The 7,479-nt window shown below is 40.0% G+C and overlaps 1 pseudogene; it reads right to left on the bottom strand.

Moving 5' to 3' along the window:
- Nucleotides 1-4,893: 4,893 nt before the first annotated feature.
- The window catches only part of LOC138170301 (meiosis-specific kinetochore protein-like), a 16,140-nt pseudogene continuing 13,554 nt past the window's right edge, over nt 4,894-7,479 (bottom strand).

Here is a 7,479-nt window from a genome sequence, read left to right as displayed (position 1 = left end):
CATATTACTATTGTTTATTTTGCCATATTTTTTCAAGTCTTTTTCTCCTCATCGGCAAAATGAGAGTTAATAGGTGGATATAACATTTTTTTGAAACTATCATTAATTTACTTAATGTGCTAGGTCTATGACCAGAAAGAAAAAACATGTATAGGACATTCACAGAAGATAGTGTATGCTTTCTAGCAGGTTTCTTTTTTGTTTGTTTACAATTCTTACTTTTTTTTTGCCAGGAACTCTTATTTGGGCAGCTAAGTGGCCTAGTGGATAGAGCAAAGACCCAGGAAGATGTCTTCCTTAGTTCAAATCTGGCTCAGATACATGTTAGCTGTGTGGTCCTGGACAAGTCACTTAACCCAGTTTGCCTTGGTTTCCCATCTGCAAAATGAACTGGAGAAGGAAATGGCAAGTCACTCCTGTATCTTTAAGAAAACCCCAAATACATTCAAGAAGAGTTGGACATGACTGAAATAGCTCAACAATGATGCCATATGGCTAAAAATCACAGAACATCACATCACAATCTCAGAAGAGCTGATCTAAGAGACAATGGAGAAAGGGACAAATATCAGACTTCAGTATATTCCCACTGATGAATCATTTTCAAGAAGTGGCATAAGAGAAATCTTCAGGGACAAATGTGATCTGAAAGGGAGGTGGGCAGGAGCTGTACTGAGAACAAGCTAACAGATAAAAACCCTCACTGCTACAATGGGACCTACAAAATGTTAAAAGATTTTGACCGAGAATTTTACTGTGTTGGGTAGATTTTCTGGGAAAAATATGTAGCACTGCATGGGCAAGAATCAATACAGGATGAGAAGTGATTTTGTTCTAGTAGATACCATGGATTATCCACATTGATGAGATCACAGATCCTTTGAAGTATTTTAGAAAGCAAATTAAAAGGCCAGCTTTAGAGAGATGCCAATCCTACCAGGAAATAAAGACCTACATCTTGGACCTTATCAATAACGACTAAATTTACTAGTCAACTCATACTTTTAGTTCTCCGTGTAAACACACATATATAGTTTCTCTTAACACCATAGTCACCAGTAATGTTGATATTACTGGTAGAAAATAATAATAATAATAAACCATAACAATAATAGCTAGCATTTATATAGCATGTTAAAGTTTGCAAAGTATTCTTCCAATATTTTGCTTGATCCTCCCCACAACCCTGCCTGGGAGGTGGGTGCTACGTTTATCCCTATTTTACTAAGAAGAAAACCAAGGGAGAGAGGGTTGAGTGACTAGGTTCGGAGTACACAGATCTGAACTAAGGTTTTCCTGATTCCAGGTGCAGCACTCTCTCCACTGCATTGCCTAGCTACCGTGTTTCCCCGATAATAAGACACTGTCTTCTTATTTTTTTTTGGAAAGAAAAACACCAGAGGGCTTATTTTCAGGGGAGGGCTTATGTTGTCCTGCCTCAGCTCTCCTCCACGGCACTGCTCTCAATGGCGCCAGCAAGCAAATCACTGAGGAAGAACAGGATGACGCGCTCACTGCTACAGCTCTGATTGGATGCAGCTCGGAGCGCGGCGTGAGTTTCACCGGGGGGGAGGGGGACGGTGCATACAGAGGGTACCGTAATGTAGCGTGTAGTGCAGGGGATCACCTTCACTACAGTAGCAATCTCAATAGGGCTTATTTTGGGGGGAGGGCTTATTTTAGAGGAATTTTACACAGTAAGGGGAGGGCTTATTTTCAGGATAGGTCTTATTATCGGGGAAACACGGTATCTACTCAAGGTAGGTATGTTGCATATACTTATATGCATACACGTTTTCTCTCCTGGTTTTAAAAAAAAAGCTCAAGTGAAGAGACTGGTTTTTTTAGTCATTGACCTATATAGAAAGTTCTTAATAAAGTCTATTTTCTTAACTCAGTAAGTACAAATGTGATCAGGAAACTTGGAGAAACCCCTGCAAAGCACACTATGATTTCCTGATTTCCTCTCCAAACTGGACAGTTAATAAAGAGATTAACAGAAAGAAAACACAAAACTTGATGCAGTGCGGGGAAGAGTAGTGAAAGAAGAGAAGAAAAAAATCAGCACTGCCTTTACCCACTACACATTTGTTACATAATCTCAACTGGGCTCTCACTGCAATAAGGCAATTCTTTCACACTTCCCTAGTTAATTTGTTATGATCCTCAGCACGGCAGCTTTCCCAATCTGTTTCATCCTTACCCAAAGCACTCCGTTGCTGCTCTTCTCCTAGCCTTTCAGCTGAGAACATAACCTTTACATTTTACTGAAAGAACTTGAGGCCATTTACTGAGCACTCCCTCTCTAAGACACTCCATCTCCCAACTCTACATTTTCACTAGCTGTTCCCTGCATTCCTAGAATTCTCTCTCCCCTCATCTCCACCTTCTGGCTTTTTTCAAATTTCAGCTAAAATCCCATCTTCTACAAAAAGCCTTTCCCAATCCCCTTAATTCTAGTGCCTTCCTTCTGTAAATTATTTCCAATGAATCCTATATAACTTTTATATATTCACTGTAGTTGTTTACTCATTGTCTTCCCACTAGACTACAAGATCTTTTAAATCAAGGACTGTTTTTGCCTTTTCTTTGTATTCCCATTTCTTAGCATAGTTCCTACTCATAGTAGGCACTTAATAAATGCTTTCTAAATGAGGAGGAGGAAGGGCTCTGAATTTTAATTTCACTTGGTCTTTGGAAGTAGAGTGATGTTTAAGAAGGAAAAAAAAAAGCAATTTGTCAGTGGCCCAGGAGTAACATGTCACTAATAAACAACAGGGAGTCTTTTTAAGTTTCTTTCAATAGGGCAAAACATACTAAATTGTAATAAGTATTTCCATGTAATATTTCATAGTAAATATTTGGCAATATAGAAAAGGAAATATGTTATATATTAATATTTATTAATCCTTTCCTCAAATTTGTAAATATGGCCTGATGCCTCCAGCATATTGGATAGATGGGCTGACCACATTGTTCAAATGCCAAACATACACTAGCCAAAAAGACTAATTTTATGGAGAACTTACCCAGGGTAAGAGTTCACATAATCAGAAAAAAACGATGTAAGGAAACTCACAAGGTCTCTCAAGAGCTATGTAATTGTGTGACATGGGAGACACTGGCACAAGACCACTCAGCGTGGCCTCATCAGAGAAAGTACTGTGTTCTCTGAGCAAAGCAGAATTGAAATAGCTCAAAAGAAGTGTGAGATGCGCCAATTTATAGAATTTAAATGTTCAAATGTCCACATGAGCTATCTGTGCCCAGCCTGTGGTTGGGCCTTCCAAACTCATATTGGTCTGATCGGTCACAGTTGAATACACTGTTCTCTAAGAGGACCAAAATGACATCACTATGTTCTAGTCAAGTCACAAAGGAGAACGACCATTGGATAATGATTTTTTTTCCATTGCATCTTAGGTTTTGATGAATTCCTACTGCCTTTCCTTAAAAGAAAATTTGCAAGTCCACACTACCTCATATAATATGCTAACACTGTGCCGGTCTGAGATCATTCTGGGAGGATATCTAGGGTATCATAACAAACAAATGAATTTCATTTGGTTTGCAAACATCAGCCTGAGCAAACCTCTTCTACTCAGTAAGCTGTGGTGGTCACGTGGCAGTGCAGAGCTCATATTTATAACTCTGGAAGGAGAGCGTGGGTAAACTGACCCTTCATTTTGGATTCTTTGATTATTATGACTAGTGCTGCAAGGAAATTTATATAACCATTCACCAGAAACCTGTATCTTCAAATAACCTTCTTTTCTACTGCATTTTTCAGGGCCAGGATGCAGTGCTCTTTTGCATAAGTGGCTGGGACAATAATTCAACATGTCAAATTGCTTTTCTCTTAGAGAAGAATGGCACTGAAAAAGCTGTTTGTATAGTGCATCAATCTTTGGGAAGCATTAGTTTCCAGTAACATGGTCGTCTCATCTCTGGGCTTATCATCTGGTGTTATATTTTCATAGATTAAATTTCTCTAGACTTGGGTCCTTGTGGAACAAAAGCAATTGTGGCAGGCACTTGTCAGGACCCATTTAAGAAAAGGAGGAAGGCACAGGGGAAAGGGAAAGCATGTCCCCAATAGCTGTACTCTTTGCAATCCTGAACACAGTGGTCGGATAACACGAGCCCAGTCAAAATGGGAAATCAGAGTCTTGTGATGAGGCTGAGCTATGTGGGCTCCTTGGCTCCTCTGTTCCCCCTTTTAAACTCCTCTACTTCAGTTACACTGGATGAAAGGTACTTAAGGTCTAAGAATTGTGAGGAGCTATTGATGTTGTGTAAAGCAGGAGAAACCATAGACTGGATCATAGGCAGGACCTGGTCTCAAAGAAGAAAGGGAGATTCTCTTGGTGAGGGTGACCTACATTATCTCATAGCTGAAGCTGTGAAGCTGACCCTAAAAGTAGGGAGATGCTAAACATGAAGAAGAAATTGTAGTGATGACATTGATTTTCTCTACCCTTAACTTCTGGCCTGGCTATCTGGTTATTGGCAGCTAGGTTGCACAGGGGATAGAGTACCAGGCCTGGAGTCACAAAGATTCATCTTCCTGAGTTCAAATCTGGCCTCAGACCCTTCCTTCCTTGCTGTGTGACCTTTGGCAAGTCACTTAACCCTGTTTACCTCAGTTTCCTTGCCTTTCCATCTCTACCCCAGGAATATTAATAAAGTCAATACTACGATTCATGAAAAGGATGTGTCAATCAGTTATCCTATGACTCCATTCTATATTCCTATGATTTCCCAAACCAAAATATGCTTCCCTGACCGCCATTTTCTAATGTTTTCTTCCTAGGTTAGAATACAAGGGTCTTAAGTGTAGGAACTGTCTTGTTCTGAAATTGTCTCCACAGTATTTAGCACAAAAAACATACTCTATGCCACATATTCATTCAGCTCATTGAGACCCTGACAATGCTGTAGAATATAGTAAGCCATAGGGGACCACTCTTCCTCATCCAGAATGCACATAGCTAATGCCCTTTTGGACACAAAAAGAACACTGAAGTTTACGAATTCAGTCATAATATAGTTAGGTGGACTTTTGAACTCATTCTGTATTTTCTGTGCTTACCTAGACATTTGAAATACTCCACATAAACCTTTTTGCAATGGGTTTCTCGTCCATAGTGTGATCATTTCAAGTAATAAGATAGAAGAGACCTCAGAAGGAAGGCATGTAGTCCAGCCACATCTGAATATCCTTCCTCTTTAAAACACCCCTACCATGTAGGTTGGGTCATTCAGCCTCTTACTGAAGGCCTCCAGTGATGAAACATTAGCTACCTCCTTAAGCAGCCCATTTCACTTTGGACAATTCTAATCGGGAGGCAGTTTTCCCTTATGTCCTAGCTTGTAACAATAATTAGCTCATTTTAAGTGAAGGAGGCCATATAATGGCATCTCAGGCCCATGTACTTCCTTCCTCTGCTGCTTTATGTAATTTCTATTAAAGATTTGAGAGAATAATCAAGGCCTGAGTCCCCAGTTAGGAAAATCCTGAAAATTTAGGCAGAGATTTAGCCCTCTGTTTTAATTATAATTTATCTTTAGTTAATCCCTGACTTCAATGAGGTTGAATCTAGGTTATATGAAATGTTTGGGTACTTAAGCAGTTAAGTATATTGTGTCTGTTAAGAGGCCTGCACTGGGAGGGGGAGTCAAGAAGACAAGCTTCTATTGTCACTCACCCAGTTCTTAAGGAGGTGAATAAAATCAGCTGTGAGAGCCTGAGTCTTCTGCTTCTAGATAACTGTAGGCTTCTCATTGACCTCTCCCTTCTCTGTCGCAGCTCGGTCCTGATTTCTTTCCCTTATTGTCAATTGTGCCTGGCATCTTTATTGCTTCTGGTTCATCTCTTGATGTCTCCATGCCTTCTTCTCCACTACCAGACATTTGAAATCTCCCCTCAGTTTTGAACTAGCTCCTGCTATTATTTGGGAAACTTTCTTTGGGAAAGTTCAGATCTGTCTCTTTCAGTTAGAAGAGACTTCCCATTTTATCTAACTGAAATATCTTTGAGTCCAAAAGGTATGCAGGGCATATTCCCATGTAGTTGATCTGTTTGGCCCTACATGGTAGGATTCAGAGTAATGTATACAAGTTGCCACGAAGTAGAAGTAAGGGGAGGAGAGCTCTATTGACTAACCCACACCATTTAAAAGTAGCTACCCTTGCTAGGTAGGAATATTTCTTAATAGCTGAGTGACTCTCTTCTTGCCTCTAAGTCTCAGTTTCCTCATCTTAAAATCACTGTGAGCTAAGTACTACTGGCATTATTGACCCCATTTTGTGAGACATTTGATTGGACTTGTCACTTGCATAGTAGCACTGATTTACTGGTTCCAAAACTCATTCTAAATGACGTCTGACTCCACACCTTTCCTGACCTCTCCATCCCATCACTAATGCCTTTTACAAATTACCTTGCATTTATTTTGTCTACATTTTGTATAGACATGTATGGGGCAGTCAGGTGGCAGAGTGGATAGAATACTAAGCCTGCAGTCAGGAAGACTCATCTTCCTGAGTTTAAAATCTGAACTCAGATACTTATTAGTTATGTGATGCTAGCAAGCCACTTAACCCTGTTTGGCTCAGTTTCCTCATCTGTAAAATAAGCTGGAGAAGGAAATGGCAAACCACTCCAGTATCTTTGCCAAGAAAACTCCAAATGTGGTCATGAAGAGTTGGACATGATTGAAACAACTAAACAACACAACAATGTGTGTATACACATTTCTGGATATATATGTTGTCTCATTTCATAGACGGGCAATAGACTAGAATTACCCTCTTTGAGGGTAAGGACTATTTCATTTGGCTCTATGTGTCAAAAGTACTTATAGTGCATGATACAGAGTAGATTTTTATTTAATAAACTTTCATTTATTAATTGATTTTTGACCCATCTACACCCTCTTTTTTACTATTCTCAATAGACAACATAGCCAAAAATGCCTCCTTTCTCCTCTTTAGCATTCATATCCAGCCTAGGCTTGCTATAATTTTCAGGGTGGTTGATGTTACTCTTAGAAAAGCATGGAATTCTCTGTATTCATCCTCAGTTACATACCTTGGGTTCCATCTTTAGGACATGTCTTTTAAGGATCTGAGCTGATGGACAAGTTCCCCTATATATTTATCTTTTCAAAAAATATTTACACGGGGCAGCCAGGTAGCACAGCAAGTAAGAGCACCAGCCCCAGGGTCGGGATGACTTGGGGATCAAATCTGGGCTCAGACACTTAGCACCCACCCAGAAACACCTGACAGTGTAACCTTGAGCAAGTTACTTAACCACAATTGCTTAGGGGTGGCCAGGTGGCTCAGCAAATAAAGCACCGGCCCCAGAGTTGGGATGATCTTGGGGATCAAATCCAGGCTCAGATACTTAGCACCACACCCAGAAATAACTGGCCGTGTAACCTTGAGCAAGTTACTTAACCCCAATTGCTTAAT

This window comes from Petaurus breviceps, unplaced genomic scaffold, assembly GCF_028583685.1.
Source record: "Petaurus breviceps papuanus isolate PSGF00001 unplaced genomic scaffold, PetGlider_PUasm1.0 38, whole genome shotgun sequence".
In the NCBI taxonomy this organism is placed as follows: Eukaryota; Metazoa; Chordata; class Mammalia; order Diprotodontia; family Petauridae; genus Petaurus; species Petaurus breviceps.
The sequence above is the reverse complement of the archived record's forward strand: the minus strand, read 5'-3'. Positions and strand labels throughout refer to the sequence as shown.